The sequence below is a fragment of the Triticum aestivum genome, chromosome 4A (genome assembly GCF_018294505.1).
Source record: "Triticum aestivum cultivar Chinese Spring chromosome 4A, IWGSC CS RefSeq v2.1, whole genome shotgun sequence".
Lineage (NCBI taxonomy): Eukaryota > Viridiplantae > Streptophyta > Magnoliopsida > Poales > Poaceae > Triticum > Triticum aestivum.
The window spans coordinates 508,315,889-508,333,244 of NC_057803.1; the positions used below are offsets into that span (position 1 = coordinate 508,315,889).

Below are 17,356 nucleotides of genomic sequence, written 5' to 3' on the forward strand. Positions count from 1 at the left end.
GAACAAGAAAATCAGCAGGATATTTAGTTTTCCCACACAAGACTTCAGCATCTCTAATAATTCCAATTGGTGATATAGTATCTCTATTGTCAAGCTTAATGGTGACATCAATTTCTTCTAACTCAGCGGGTGCAATATCATGCATAATTTCTTTGTATAAGTCAATAGGTATTGCACTAGCACTAGCACCCATATCACACAAGCCATGATAACAATGATCTCCTATTTTAATAGAAATAACAAGCATGCCTACCACAGGTCTATGTTTATCTTTAGCACAAGGTTTAGCAATTCTAGCAGTTTCATCACAGAAATAAATAACATGCCCATCAATATTATCAGCTAAGAGATCTTTAACAATAGCACCATTAGGTTCAACTTTAACTTGCTCAGGAGGTGTATAGGTTCTAATATTGCTTTTACGAACCATAGTTGAAGCTTTAGCATGATCCTTTATCCTAACAGGGAAAGGTGGTTTCTCAACATAAGCAGTAGGAACAATAGGATCATTATAAGTGATAGTCTTTTCTTCAACTTTAATAGGTGCAACTACTTTTACTTCTATGGGAGGATGATATTTAAACCACTTATCCTTAGGGAGATCAACATGAGCAGCAAAAGATTCACAAAAAGAAGTTACTATCTCAGAGTCAAGTCCATATTTAGTGCTAAATTTACGGAAGACATCGGTATCCATAAAAGATTTAACACAATCAAACTTAGGTGTTATACCTGACTCCTTACCTTCGTTGAGGTCCCAATCTTCAGAGTTGCGTTTAATTCTTTCCAATAAATCCCATTTGAATTCAATAGTCTTCATCATAAAAGAACCAGCACAAGAAGTATCGAGCATGGTACGATTGTTGTTAGAAAGCCAAGCATAATTTTTTTTGAATAATCATTTCTCTTGAGAGCTCATGGTTGGGGCATGAATATAACATTGACTTAAGCCTCCCCCAAGCTTGAGCGATGCTTTCTCCTTTGTGAGGCCAAAAGTTATATATATAATTACGATCACGATTAACAAGATGCATAGGATAAAACTTCTGATGAAATTCCAATTTCAATCGCTTGTAGTTCCATGATCCCATATCATCACATAGCCTATACCATGTCAATGCATCTCCCTTCAAAGATAAAGGGAAGACCTTCTTCTTGATAACATCATCGGGCATACCTGCAAGCTTAAATAATCCACAAACATCATCCAGATAGATTAGGTGCTCATCAGGATGTAATGTTCTGTCTCCTGCAAAAGGATTAGCTAGCAGTTTTTCTATCATACCCGAAGGAATTTCAAAGTAGACATTTTCATTTTCAGTAGGTTGAGGAGCAACTCTTTGCTCTACTGGTCGGGGTGAAGATACCCTGAACAAGCCCCTTAGAGGATTACTTTCCATAGTAACAAGTGACAGTAAATTTCAGCACACTATATAAATTTTTCCTTACCAAATTCCACCTACCAAAGGCGCTTCACTCCCCGGCAACGGCGCCAGAAAAGAGTCTTGATGACCCACAAGTATAGGGGATCTATCGTAGTCCTTTCGATAAGTAAGAGTGTTGAACCCAACAAGGAGTAGAAGGAAATGATAAGCAGTTTTCAGCAAGGTATTCTCTGCAAGCACTGAAATTATAGGTAACAGATAGTTTTGTGATAAGATAATTTGTAACGAGCAAAAGTAAATAAAGTGAAGCAAGGTGACCCAATCCTTTTTGTAGCAAAGTACAAGCCTGAGCAAACTCTTATATAGAGAAAAGCGCTCCCGAGGACACATGGGAATTATCGTCAAGCTAGTTTTCATCACGTTCATATGATTCGCGTTCGATACTTTGATAATTTGGTATGTGGGTGGACCGGTGCTTGGGTGTTGTCCTTACTTGGAAAAGCATCCCACTTATGATTAACTTCTATTGCAAGCATCTGCAACTACAAAAGAAGTATTAAGGTAAACCTAACCATAGCATGAAACATATGGATCCAAATCAGCCCCTTACGAAGCAACGCATAAACTAGGGTTTAAACTTCTGTCACTCTAGCAACCCATCATCTACTTATTACTTCCCAATGCCTTCCTCTAGGCCCAAATAATGGTGAAGTGTCATGTAGTCGATGTTCACATGACACTACTAGAGGAGAGACAACATACATCTCATCAAAATATCGAACGAATACCAAATTCACATGACTATTAATAGCAAGACTTCTCCCATGTCCTAAGGAACAAAAGTAACTACTCACAAATCATATTCATGTTCATAATCACAGGAGTATTAATATGCATAAAGGATCTGAACATATGATCTTCCACCAAATAAACTAACTAGCATCAACTACAAGGAGTAATCAACACTACTAGCAACCTACAGGTACCAATTTCAGACTTAGAGACAAGAATTGGATACAAGAGATGAACTAGGGTATGAGAGGAGATGGTGCTGGTGAATATGTTGATGGAGATTGACCCCCTCCCGATGAGAGGAGTGTTAGTGATGATGATGGCGATGTTTTCCCCCTCCCGGAGGGAAGTGTCTCCGGCAGAACAACTCCGCTAGAGCCCTAGATTGGTTCCGCCAAGGTTCCGCCTCGTGGCGGCGGAGTCTCGTCCTGAAAGCTTGCTTATGATTTTTCTTCGGACAAAAGACTTCATATAGCAGAAGATGGCCACCGGAGGGCCACCAGGGGGCCCACGAGGTAGGGGGCGCGCCCAGGGGGGTAGGGTGCGCCCCCCACCCTCGTGCCTGGTGGGTGGCCCCCCTCTGGTATTTCTTCCGCTCAATATTTTTTATATATTTTGAAAATAACTTCCGTGGAGTTTCAGGACTTTTGGAGTTGTGCAGAATAGGTCTCTAATATTTGCTCCTTTTCCAGCCCAGAATTCCAGCTGTCGGCATTCTCCCTCTTCATGTAAACCTTGTAAAATAAGAGAGAATCTATACCTATACTAATTAGCGACTCCCTAATAATTCCCACATTAATTAGAAAATAGGAGCCGTACATCTAATGATGGGACCGAGTTATTACGGTCTAGATTAACCCATACAATTTGAGGCTGAAAAAATTAAGTTCGCTTATTAAACAGACTGATTCACAAAGCCCAAAATCATTGGACGACTGAGTCAGAAGAAAAGGCCCATAGCGCCGTGAGTCAAGAAAAGGCCCGTAGCGCTCTCCACCGTCTCTTCCATTACCAAATAAAAAAGAGACCCCCGTTCACAAAAAAGGAGACCTGAACCAATCCTAATTTCTTTCTCAATCTCATCTCTCTCTCTTGAACTCCCAGGTCTCTCCGCATCTCCCCATGATGACCAGATCCATGTCTCTCAAATTGGAGCAAGGAATTTGGGCATGGATCCATCTCTCAATCACGTCTCTCTCTTTCTCTCAAACTCTCAGGTCTCTTCTCTCCTCACCTCAAATTGCAGCAAGGACTCTTTTATCCTCACTTCAAATTGCATCAAGGACTCTTCTATCCTCACCTCAAATTGCAGCAAGGACGTTGGGGCGTGGATCTCCTGCGCTCAACGAGGTTATCGCAATAAATTATTTTCCTCATGTGGATCAGGTTCCCCTTCTCACATTGATTTTCTTTTTGCTAGATTGGATTCAAAAAAAAATCTAAGGATTCAATTTCAAATCTAATCTTCTCACGTATGCTCTTTGGATACGTCACAGAGATCGGCTCGGGGCAGAACTAAGCCCATAAGGCTAGCTTATAAATTAAGCCTGCAGCCTAACATAGACCATCTCAAATCAAGGAGGCTCTGTTCGTTGTCAGCATCGTCATTGGTCAGATTCTCCTATTAGGTGCGATAGTTGCCTCTGTTCAGTTGCTTTTCACCCAATTTTTAGATGATTATTTTTTCTGTTGGTTCAATCACATTGTTAGGCTTTGCACTTACTATGTCATACAAACTAATCTTTCTTTCTGATTATAAAGTCTTTGATTTGGCTAAGACTATAACAAGTTCTAATCTTCACTGTTCGCTTACAGGTCAAATTCTTTTGTTTTCAATTGAAACAATGGCATACGATATGCTCGATGCGATTAACAATGGGAAGGATTCCTGGAAAGTGAAGGTCAGAGTAATTAGGCTATGGGACGCCATTAACCTCAATAACAATGAACTAATTAGCCTTGACATGATACTGCTTGATGAACAGGTTAGTTTATTGCTAAAAGGATTTTTTTTCAACATAAATAGGTCACTATAAATACCAATGCATCTTCTCGCTGCATTATAATGTTTCAGGGCACTATGATACATGCGAAGGTAATAAAACATATGGTTAACAAGTTTAGGCCATTGATCCAAGAAGGTTTAGTCTACATGATAGCAAATTTCAAGGTTACATCTGCCATGAATTTCTGTCCAGTTGAAGGCGACAAGATTATTAACTTCTTGCACACAACAAAAATTCAAGAGATTAAGGGACTTAAAAATATCAGAATAGCAGAACAAAGTTTCATGTTTTGTAGTGTTGAAGTTCTTTCCAGAAGAGATGGCCAGAGGATGTACTTATCCGGTATGATTGTATTTGTTTAAATTATTAACTTGAATCTTCACCACATATTAATACCATCTTATTTAGCAGATGTCATTGGGGTAGCAAGTTATATAGGGAATATTGAAGAGACGGAGACAACTCATGGGATTTCCAAGATTCGAGATATTGTACTTCGAATTGAGTAAGTACACTTAAATAAAATTGTATGAATAAAATATCATGGCTGCTCATAGTCATGTCTGTTGGAATATACAGGGATCAAAAAGTTAATATTAGACTCTGGGGCAATAAGGTTGACCAAATTGATGAAGATTCTATGGGACGTGTTGTCATAGTAACATCAACAACGGTCAGAAAATTGAAAGGTTTGTATTTATATCAATCAAGGGTAAGTAGTGTTATGCATGTCTTTTTTGTATTCGAAATTTAATATCAAGTGCTTGCAGAGTACTCGCTGTCATCTACAGGTGCGACCAAAGTATATATCGATTTGGATATCCTTGAAACAGCTGAGCTCCAAACGAGGTGCAACCGTTTTTCCGCAATAATATGAAGAAATCCTATTTAGTCATGTACATGGATACTTACCTCATGCGAAAATAGGTATTGCTTGGAAGATGATATCATAGAGGAAACAGGGCCGGAAGCCCACTTGCAAGGAACAATTCAAGAACAAATGCTCTATAACAGAAATACACTAAGAGAAATAACTGAAATTGCATATGAATCTGAAAAACAGGTATTTATGATTAACTTTTAAATTCTTTTTTCATATGTTTTATGTGCTAATTTAACCTACAATGGACAGGAAAAGTTCTATACTGCAGAAGCAACCATTAAGTCAATTGATACATCAGATGAGTGGTACTACATAGGATGCGGCAAATGTAACAAAAAACTACAAAAAGAAGGGAATCACTTCTACTGTCCAAAATGTGAGAAAGAACCTGAGAAGACATGTCCAAGGTAAATTTGATAATATCTCATGTTTTAGGTAGTAATTTATCCTCCACTTACCAGATGTGTCATTTTGTTACTAGGTACAAACTTAAGCTAGAGATATGTGATCATACTGCAACAACAACTTGCACCATGTTTGAGACAGAAGCAAAAAAACTGATTAAGCAATCTGCAAGATTCTTGATAGATAGGGATGACTGTGATATCCATGAGCACGAAGAATTTTTTTAGAAAATATGTGGGCAGAGATTGATTTTTCAGTTCAGACTGAATGACTATAATTTCAAGTACGGTTACCAAGATTACACTGTTCATAGAATATTTTTTATGGACTCTGAAGAAGATTCATCGGTACAACACGTTAATGTTGAACAGGTATCGTCTATTTGTACTACGATGCTCCATAACATTTTGTATATGTGCATGCCATATTTTACAATGAATGTTTATGGAAACTAACTCAATTTGTCATGTTTTTGTAGAACACTACAAAGGGCACTAAAAAGTCTAGGACTAGGAACACATGTCGCGTTGTACATTCTGATGAAGAATCAGAAGAGGATAGCCAAGAGAAAGATGAATGCAAATTCAAGGAATCTAGACCCAAAAGAAAGCGTACAATAAGCATTACTGAAGATGAAGATTCCGAAAAAGATGGAATTGAGAATTATTCAAAGACCAGCATAACGCTTACTGGTGTTGATAAGGGATCTAAGAAGAAAGGAATTCAGAATAATAACCATGTAAGTTTCTTGGTGCATTTTCATGTTCTTTCATAGTTGTTGTACACCTCTCTAACTGGTATAAATGTTCGCAGGAGCAAGTGAACAAATTATCACTTTCAAAAACTATAAAGCAAGAATCAGAGGATGATGAACTCACTATTGACCAGACTAAAAGGGGTAGGAGACGGAGCACAAGTCGTGCTGCACATCTTGACGATGAATCAAAAGCTGAAGGTAGTCAGGAAATAAACAAATCCAAATATATGGAATCAAGCCCCAAGAGGAAGCGTGTTGTACGCAAATGTGCCGGTGTTGATCAGGAGCACAATGATTCAAGGCCTAGGACAAGGCTTAGTTGTGTCGATAAAAAATCACTGAGCAAAGGCATTCAGAAGTCTAGTGTATTAAGGACTCGAAAGACAAGTCACTAATTAGTGGAGATCTGTTAATTTAGGATGTAGTACAATAGATGGGAAAATCACATTTGTACTATATGAACTTCATCATTGTTTAAGATATTTGTAATAAACCTAAAGGCATACCTTTGTGTTAGTAAGTTATTATTCTCTCTATTATTCAGAAGTAAATGTTTGGTGTAATTCTGAATAGTCTAAAACAATTCAATCTTAGTTACCTTAGTTGCTTGCTATATGAAGAAAGCATGACAGCTAAAAGAACAATTCTGTGGTTCATGGTTGAGTCCATATTTGATTCTGTTGTAGCATTTGATCGCCAGCATCAGGAACTGATTTCTCTCCCTAAGTGCATCCCTTTTAATTAGAAACAATTGATTTCTCTCCGTAAGTGCATCCCTTTTAATTAGAAACAGCAGTGGAGTTTATCCATCCTGTTCGCCAAATTTGTACCAGGTTCCAACTCTGGTAGGAATTAATTAGGGTGCTCTCTTCATATGTGCTAGCCTCCCCAAGCTAGCCGGTGGAGGGATTGATCAGCTACCCTTTTTTACATGGATCAGATAGCTTTTTGGTACGACTAACCTCCCTACAGAATCAATCAATTTGTTTGCTTTGCTAGCTTGGTTGGGCACACACGTTTACAGAGGAGGTCCTGATTCAGTGATTTCCTAAAGTCAGTTTTCAGCTTGACCTGTGTTGCGTGCATAGAGATTTCACATACACTAAGCCTGGGGCATAACCAATTCTACCTGTCACCCTAGCGTACATAGAGATTTCTCATACACTAAGCCTGGGGCATAACCCATTCTACCTGTCGCTTAGCTCTGACATACATGCTCCAGTACGCACTGCATTCTGTCTTGCCATCTAGCCCTATCATGCATGGCCGACCATGACTCAAGTTTAGACTGGAATTAAATATTGGTTTTTTCCATGAAGACATGTAGATAAGCACGAGTTCTGGATGGTTAAACACACGGATAGAAATTTGAATGAAATACATAGACTATACGTGTATGGAACGGAGACGTGCATATATAAGACATACATCGCTAAGACTAACTGCTCAGATCTAAACGTACGCGTGACAAATTCTACACAACAAAATCCTCTTATCTCTCTTTTGGTATTTTTTTTTGGTAAAATATAGTATCAAGTCAATTCGTCTCGCCGCCGATCACATCCTTCATCCCGGCAAGACAGCACCTCTGATCTCATCCTACATCACGTACAGGCGATAATTAATCCTTACACGGCAAGCAGTAAGGAGCGAATAGGTTGTGTGCGAGTACTTGCAGGTATTCATTACCAACTTCCACTATTATATGCATCAACTCCGTAATCTCATCACATATGTTCTGTTAATTGCAACTACAGAGAAATTGATGAACAAACATCAAAATTAGTTTGCCAATTACAAACCATATAGTATGTCCTTTGCTTAAAAGGTAATAACACATGTACATGATCTAAAATTCTTTGTTGGCATACTATCAGTAGGAGAACAGGAATATTTCCAGGAAACTGATTGATCCAGACAACATCCTTCAAAACAATGTGGTACCTGACATGTATACATTAAACTTATCGTCAGCAACTAAGAATTTCCGGACAAGTAAAATAAGGTGCTTACAAGATGTCCTCACTATCATTTACTGCTTACATACTTTGTGATAACCCCGATGAGGAATAAAATTCTAAGAAAGTTAAATATGATTGGATTTCGACTATCAATATGATAATAGTCCATCCAAGTGCACGGGTCAACTATCAAAATACTTGATACTCTTTGCATGTGGTTGTTCTTGGACAAAATCCTTACATTTTTCCCTCATATTTTTCAGGATTAACTACCTGCAGTCAGCATGCGTCGAACTCGCAATGGACTCGACAAAAACAACAATAGGTATTCGTTACCACAATATAAAAACAATTTTATACCCATTAATTTACCTAGATTATTAAAATGGCACCAAAATCTAATGCAGCAATGAAAGACCTGACAAAGCAACCTCCAAACTTGCCACTCTACAATCTAATGATAATCAACCAGACATCATTAGAGCAGCAATGAAGGATGCTGCACGGAAAAGGAAAGAAATACTTCAGCAGAAAAGGAATCAGGTGCTTATAAGATGTCCTCACTAGCATGTACTTAATTTTTTTTGTGATGTTCCCAATGAGGAATAGATTTTAATTTCTACAGTCAAGGTTAAATATTCAGTGAGAAATAAAACATGGGGTACATGCCAGATCTTTGCCTCCAGAAAAGAAATACTGCTAAGAATGGGCAAGGCATGAGAGGGAGGGGCCAATCCCGTGGGACGGGGAGAGAAGTTGATGACGAGGCAGACATGGCGGAGAGGATGAGATTGCAGATGGGGGTGGATGAGCACTGAGAATGCTTGGAGAAAATAAATGAAAGCGGTGGGTGGATGGAGAGTGGAGTTAAGTAGCTGGGGCAATTATTACCGGACGACGCCGTTGGGTGGTGAACGGACACATACGGCTCAGGCTGGTCATAGTGGGAGTAACATAGGTAGTAACATAGATGTCACATAAGCAAAAATGATGATGTGGCAAGTAGTCAATGAGGAGAGAGGCAAATAGAGTAACATAATATGTTACCATCACATAGCGGTTTCCAATGCATAATGAGTCTACAAAGTAATAAATGAAGGCAACTATGTTACCACACCTATGACACTACCCACTATGAAGGTAGTAACATAGACTAGTAACATATGTATGTTACTAGTCTAAGTTACTCCCCACTATGACCAGCCTCATGTGGCTCAGTTGATAAGCCGAGCCATCTCTTGCCATCCTGTACCTCTACGGCTGGGCAACGGCGCGGCTCAATAAATGACCGACTGCGGCGCGGGGAGAAACTCCATATACGGTAACGCAATACAGGAAGACGCGCGGATCTTAACGCGGACCACCGGCGTAGATATAGGGATCAGCTGAGCTCGAGCTCAGAAACAGATTTTCGCTGTGAAGTATCAAATATAGCAAAGGATGTCACTCAAGTTTCAAATTTGGGAAAACCAAATTGCGTTTGTGAATTTTGCAATGCCATTATGTGGCATGGAGAGAGAAGCACAAACACACGTAACATCACAGTTCCAAAATTTGGTCTCTGCTGCAAGGAAGGGAAAATTAAATTACCACCACTGAAGCAAGCTCCGTTGTATCTCCGACAGCTACTACGTTACAATGAAAGAGGAGAGTCATCCAATTTTCGCCAGAACATCAGGTTGTACAATTCCATGTTCGCGTTCACTTCAATGGGAGGAAAGGTTGACTATGAAATTAATAAGCAGACACCTGGACCATATGTTTTCCGTTTGAATGGCCAAAACTACCATCAGATTGGCACTTTACTTCCTAAAGATGACGTGACGAAACCAAAATTTGCCCAATTGTACATACATGACACAGAAAATGAAGTGCGTAACAGGATTACTGCATCAACTTCAATGGAGAGTAAGACAAAGCCAGATGAAAACATTGTCAAAGGTCTACTAGAGATGCTAGATGAGCACAATGTTTTAGTCAAATCGTCTCGTATGGCAAGGGACAGGTTCGAAAACCGAGATATTAAAGATGTAAGACTAAGATTGATCAACAAAAGGTCGAAAGATGGACGGCAATACAACCTCCCATCTGCCTCAGAAGTTGCAGCACTAATTATTGGGGAACAAGATGGAGAAAATAATGAATTTGATATAATAATTGAGACCAAAGACAGAATGTTACAGAGGATTTCAGAGTTGCACCCAAGCTATATGTCAATGCAATACCCCTTGCTTTTTTCATATGGAGAAGATGGGTTCAGACCAGAAATAGAGTATCAATAAAAGAGAGGCGACAAAGGTAAGAGAAAGTATGTAACAATGCTGGAGTTTTATGCATATCGCATCCAACAACGTCTTAACCAAGCAACAACCTTGCAAATGAGTGGACGTTTGTTCCTACAGTTCTTAGTTGATGCAGCAACGTGCATTGAACAATGGAGACTAAATTGGTACAGGACAAACCAAGGTAAGCTGAGGACAGAACTATACAGAGGACTGCATGATGCAATAGAAAATGGAGATACATGAACTGAACAAGTTGGCCAAAGAATCATACTACCCTCAACATATAATGGTAGCCCTAGAAATAAGCAGCAAAACTACCAAGATGCCATGGCGATTTGTCGTTGGGCTGGCTATCCTGATCTCTTCATCACTTTTACATGCAATCCGAAATGGCCGGAAATACAGGATATGCTAGATCTAATTCCAGGCCAGAAACCTGAAGATCGTCCAGACATTGTTGCCAGAGTATTCATGTTAAAACTGAAGGAACTTATGAATGACATAAAGAACGAGAAGTGTTTCGGACAAACAATTGCGAGTAAGTTTACCAACCAACTACAGATTTACTATTGCCTGGGTGATTGTCCTAAATCATTTCTTCTCAAATTTCTTTACTTGCATGCAGTTGTCTACACGATAGAGTTCCAAAAAAGAGGCCTCCCTCATGCACATATACTGGTGTTTCTACATCCAGATGATAAAGATCCCAGTCCTTCCCAGATCGACAAAATCATATCAGCCGAAATTCTTGACAAGAATAGTGATCCAGATGGGTATGACAGCAGTGCAAAATTACATGATACATGGTCCCTGTGGTCAAGCACACCCAAAATCACCATGCATGGTCGATAAAAGTTGTGCCAAACATTTCCCCAAGAGTTTTTGCACTGAAACTACAATAGATGAAGATAACTATCCAGTATATAGAAGACGAGATGATGGCAATACTATGGACAAAAACGGAGTGAAGCTAGACAATAGATTTGTTGTGCCATACAATAGAAACATACTGGTCAAGTATCAAGCCCACATAAATGTTGAATGGTGCAACAGATCAAGGTCTATAAAGTATTTATTCAAATACATCCACAAAGGAGAAGATCGAACAACTGTATTAATAGAAACAGAAGAGCAACAAAGAGAAACAAGAGGTGTCAAATTAACAAACAGGGACGACGAAATCAAGAGATACCTTGATGCTCGGTACATATCTCGATGTGAAGCCGCATGGCACATATTTCAGTTTCCTCTTCAGTATAGAGAGCCTGTGGTTGAAAGGTTACAATTTCACCTAGAAAATGAACATGTTGTGGTATTCCCAGACTCGATGGATTTAGATAAAATCATATCTCAGCCTAACATAGAAAAGACAATGTTCACAGAATGGATGACAGCCAACCAATTGCATGAGGAAGCTCGCAGTTTGACGTATGCACAGTTTCCAACCAAATGGACTTGGCATGCAAAAGAGAAAGAATGGAGGAAAAGACGTGGTGGTAAAAAACCATAGGCAGGATTTACTATGCACAACCAACAAGCGGTGAAAAATACTACTTGAGAATGCTTCTAAATACCGTGAAAGGATGCAGATCCTATGAAGAAATCCGAACAGTTGATGGGGTTGTACATCCAACATACAAATCTGCATGTTATGCTCTTGGGCTACTTAATGACGACAAGGAGTGGGATGACTGCATCAAGGAAGCATCCCATTGGGCCTCTGCTCCTCAAATGCGCCAACTTTTCTGCACAATACTTTTATTTTGCGAGGTGACTGATCCTGCAAAGTTGTGGCAAACAAACTGGGAGTTACTATCTAAGGACATCCAACGTCGGCAAAGAAGAATACTCAATTTTCAGGCCCTAGAACTCAACTCATTGCAAATAAAGAGCCTCCTCTTGGCAGAGATCGAACACCTATTGGCTAAAGGTGGTAAGTCCCTCAAATATTTTCCAGGAATGCCACTACCAGATAGTTCGATTCTTCAAGATATAAATAATAGATTAGTAAATGAGGAACTAAACTACGATAAAGATTCTTTAAGAATAGAGCACACAGAGTTACTACAAAAGCTAAATCAAGATCAGAGGATGGCTTTTGATGTTATAATAGAATCAGTTAGCAGCAGTTGTGGAAAACTGATTTTCGTTGACGGATATGGTGGAACTGGAAAGACAGTTCTGTGGAAAGCAGTCACGACAAAATTAAGATCCGAAGGAAAAATAGTTCTAGCAGTAGCTTCAAGTGGTATAGCAGCACTTCTTTTACAGGGTGGAAGAACAGCTCATTCAAGATTTCACATTCCGCTCAAAATCACAAACGAGTCAACATGCAACATCAAGCAAGGAACATTTCTCGCGGAACTAATAAAGAAAACTTCACTGATAATATGGGATGAAGCACCTATGACACACAAGCACTGTTTTGAGGCATTAGACAAGAGTTTGAGAGACATACTTCGATTCACAAATGAGGATGCCGAGCATAGACCGTTTGGAGGAATGACAGTAGTCTTGGGAGGTGACTTCAGACAAATCCTACCAGTTATACCAAAGGGGAAAAGGGAACATATCATTTCGGCATCTATAAAGAGATCCTACCTATGGAAGAACTTTGAGGAGTACCGACTCATAGAAAATATGCGTCTGAATTCATCCGAAGGTAGTCCAGAAGAGAAAGCAAAGACAACTGAATTTGCAAACTGGATACTAAACATCTGCGATGGCACAACAGCAACAATAGATGATGAAGACTGGGTTAGCATCCCAAAAGACCTTATTTTAAATAAAGGAGATGACCCAAAAGCATCTATAGTTAATAACACATACCCTGAATTACACAACAAGTACACTGATAGAACATACCTAGAGGAAAGAGCGATCCTGTGCCCAAGGAACGAGACTGTTGACCAGATTAACACCTACATCATGAGTCAAATTCCTGGAGAAGAGGTAACCTATCTCAGTTCAGATACAACATGCAAGGCAATGTCTACGGTGGAAGACAAAGATATGTTGTACCCAACTGAATTTCTAAATAGTCTAACATTTTCTGGAATACCAGATCATGAACTGAGGCTGAAAATAGGATTACCAGTAATGCTTATGAGGAACATCAATCAAAGTGCAGGACTTTGCAATGGGACAAGACTGCTAGGAAAGCGTTTCATCGAAGGCCAGGTCATAACAGGTACTAACATTGGTGACAAAGTTTACATCCCACAAATTATTATGTCACCAAGTGATTCAAAATGGCCTTTCATTCTGAAAAGGAGACAATACCCAATATCAGTGTGCTTTGCTATGACAATAAACAAAAGTCAGGGGCAATCTCTCAAAAAGGTTGGACTCTACTTAGAAAGGCAAGTGTTCACACATGGCCAACTCTATGTTGCAATGTCAAGGGTTATCAGCAGAAATGGATTGCGGATACTTATATCAGATGAAGAGCGTCCATCCGACAAGGTTGCAAAAAACATTGTTTACAAGGATATATTATAGATATTTTTTTAATAACTAGAATTAGAAGTTAAGAACAAATACAAACATTCTTAAATGACCAAATATAATGTGTTGTAGACATAGCAGCCTTTTTTTTCTGGAAAGACATAGCAGCCTTAACTGTTTAAATTGGTTTTTAAAATTGTTTTAAATGGTTATCTCTGAAATATTATATTTGTTAGCAGGGTACTTCTCTCTGCATTTACAGGTAAACAAAAATATGCGAGCAAGGGCTAACAACTGATTTGACAAGATCAATACCAGTTATATATGTATGCATTAGGGACGTGGCTCTAAAGTTACTGAGCCATTGAAGAACCAAGATCATTTTCTCAATTACTATAAAATTTCTTTCTTACATAGCTTACCAGTCATATCCAATTTCACAAATAATAGAAAATACTAGAACAAGTAATTTTGTAGCTGCATCTGCCAGCAATTTCCTTGATGGCTCCTCTACCATCGTCTCTCAAGTACACTTTACAGCAGAAAGAAGTCCAGATCACCCCCTGGGGTTTCACAAACCGGCTAATTCACCCCCTAAGCTCTAAAACCAGTTAAGTAACCCCCTGAGGTCTCTAATACCATTTAAATCACCCCCTTGCGCTGATTATAGTGGTTTCTGCAGGTGGTTTTGCTTGCGGGGCGTTGGACGACTGCCATATCAGCTTGATGTGGTGGGTCTTGTTAACTGCTCCTCCTGTTTTGGACTTGTCTCCCTTCTTTCCTTCGACGACGCGGCGGCAGCCGGCAGAGCAAAACCAACCAATGCCAAACCAATCAAAAATGCTACAGTTTCGGTCAGCTAATACAACACTGAGAATACTGCCAATTCACATAGAAAATGAGCAACATCATACAACCCAAATACTGCTAATTTGAAAAGGAAAATTAAGAAGCAGGACATGGCCAAAATTCAGTAATAGTTCTACATTACATTCACTACTTTTTATTATCTCTCAACCTGCCACAATGCCAAAGTACTGCTTAATTCACCCTCATACTAACTAAGACAACACTACCATTACACTTTACACAGACAAATGGTAAAACAACTGAAACAAGCCAGAACAGCATTGCAAGTTTCTTCATTTTCTGAACTTCAAAAAGCTTCTGTGCACCTAGCTTTTCTTGAATCTCTAGCTTCTTTGCAAACTCTGAAGCTTGCTATCACAACTTCAGCAAGTGTGTCCAACTTGCTTGCAAAGGCGATTGGCGACCTCATGTTACCGCGGAGGCCGAGCGCTGAAGACAATCCCGGGACTGACGACCATGGTGACGAATAGGGGAGGAGAGGAACTTGGGAACAGGGGAGGACGAACTTTAGTTGTCTGCCATGCTGACGTACACGGGAGGAGAGGAACAAGAGAACATGCGAGGACGAGCTTGAACTGGCGCTTTCCATCAAGCCTATGTGGCAGTAGTCCAACGTCACGCAAGGAAAACTGCCCTCAGAAACCACTATAATCAGCGCAAAGGGGTGATTTCCCTGGTATTAGAGACTTCAGGGGGTTACTTGACTGGTTTTAGAGCTGAGGGGGTGGATTAGCCGGTTTATGAAACCCCAGGAGGTGATCTGGACTTCTTTCCCAACAGCAAGATGCAAACATACGCTGCTCAAATTTATTTAATACAAAGAGGAAATGGTAAGGCAAAGGGAGATATGCACCTGTTCGTGCAAACGCACAGTAAAGAGGAAAAGATACATACTGAATGGATAAGATAATGCCACTTTCTTTGGTAGATGGATAGGAGTTGCCGCCGCTGCTGCTGCATGAGGAAACTCCGCTCAGCAACGCGGGCGCCGGAGGAGATTGCAGCTTCGGCCGAGACGGCGTACCGCACAGCAAAGGGGAACGGCCAGATGGCCGGCGCTCCGGCCGGTGATGTGATGCGATTCGCCGCGGAGGACTATAGAAGGTTAATGATGCACGCACTGTCCATGAGATCCACCGGCGAAGCCGCTCTCGTGGCGCCGGTCAGAGGGGCGCGCACTAGACACGACGGCAGCGCCGACCGCGGCCGCCGAAACCCGCTGCTCATGCTACCAAAAATCTGTAACTAATAAAAATGCGCACATCTAAATGGACATTAGCCACAGTGTAACTCACTACAGAAAATACAATTTCTATTCTAAATGGACATCACAACTCCCTACAAATAAATTACGGTCTAAATACATCCAGTTCTGCGTCAAGTAATTTCGAAAAAAGAGAGTAAATTACACAAAATGAAACTCATAAAAAGAAAATACAGATGATAGCAAAATCTAATTGTTGAGTATACAATTTACCCAAGGAGTATTTGAAGGAGTTATAGAATTGATCGTGCAAAGTAGTAAATTTAGGGGTATATGATAATATTTTTAATTTTAATCTTAAGAAAAAATATTTAAAAAATTGTGGTTTCTCAAAATAACATACTTAGCACCCATATTTATATCCAACAGTACATCCATTAAGGCCACAAAAAAACATAGCAAAAAAACAAAAATCATAGCAAAATCTAATTGTGTAGCACACAATTCACCAAACAATTTTTTGAAGAAGACCTAGAATTGATCGCTATCGAGCAAAGTACTAAGGTTAACAAAAAAAATCCTAATTTCAAATTCAATCTCAAGTAACAAATTTATAAAATACATTGTAGCTTCTCAAAAGAAAAAGTTTAGCAATCTTTATATCCAAGAGTACGTCATTGAGACCATAAATAACCCGTGCAAACTGATATCCGTGCCTTTCATGAAAGTTTATGTTTTACCCCACAATAAATGTACTAGCCCGTGCAAACGCACGGGTAGACGACTAGTCTCAAATAATTGCTTACAACGTCAATTTTATGTACTATTCATGGTTCAGTTGTAATCCTCTTGCAATTATTACTTTTGTTTTTCTTAATGAAAATGATAGACAACCTAGTTTGCTTGTTATTTAAAAAAGGCATCAACAATTGACTCTATATCGCCGCGGTCACTGATCGGTCACGAAATTTTGACTCAGCCGGGCGTCTCAAACAGGTCTCAAACGCCGAGCTGACCGGCACCCTCATATCCAGCCTAAATATGGTGCGGATATGGAGCGCCCGGGCACGTCCAGGCGCGTCCGCCACATCGGACTGACGACGGGGTCCCATGCGGAGTAGCTCGAAAACCCAGTGGTCCAACGAACGCCTCCTCCATCGCCGCCGTGTGAACGCCATGCGGCGCCGCTCCGGCTCGCCGCCCGAGGCCGAATCCGACTATTTAAACCGGCCGGCGTCCCCCAACCCTAGCCCATCCACCTCCTCCCTCTCTGCGCCGCCACCCGAGCCCGTCTGCCTCCTCTTCCCCGCTCTCCCAAGCTCTTCGGCATCGCTATGGTCCGGCGGAAGATCATCACGTAT

At 40.1% G+C, this 17,356-nt stretch overlaps 1 long non-coding RNA gene and 1 pseudogene across 1 annotated transcript; both read left to right on the forward strand.

The window, feature by feature from the left end:
• Window positions 1–3,216: 3,216 nt before the first annotated feature.
• LOC123086628 (replication factor A protein 1-like) lies at window positions 3,217–6,767 on the forward strand (annotated as a pseudogene).
• Window positions 6,768–7,702: 935 nt separating this feature from the next.
• On the forward strand, window positions 7,703–8,733 carry LOC123086629 (uncharacterized). Its single transcript, XR_006441022.1, has 3 exons — window positions 7,703–7,906; window positions 8,453–8,514; window positions 8,597–8,733. It is a non-coding gene; the product is annotated as an uncharacterized lncRNA (long non-coding RNA).
• Window positions 8,734–17,356: the final 8,623 nt, after the last annotated feature.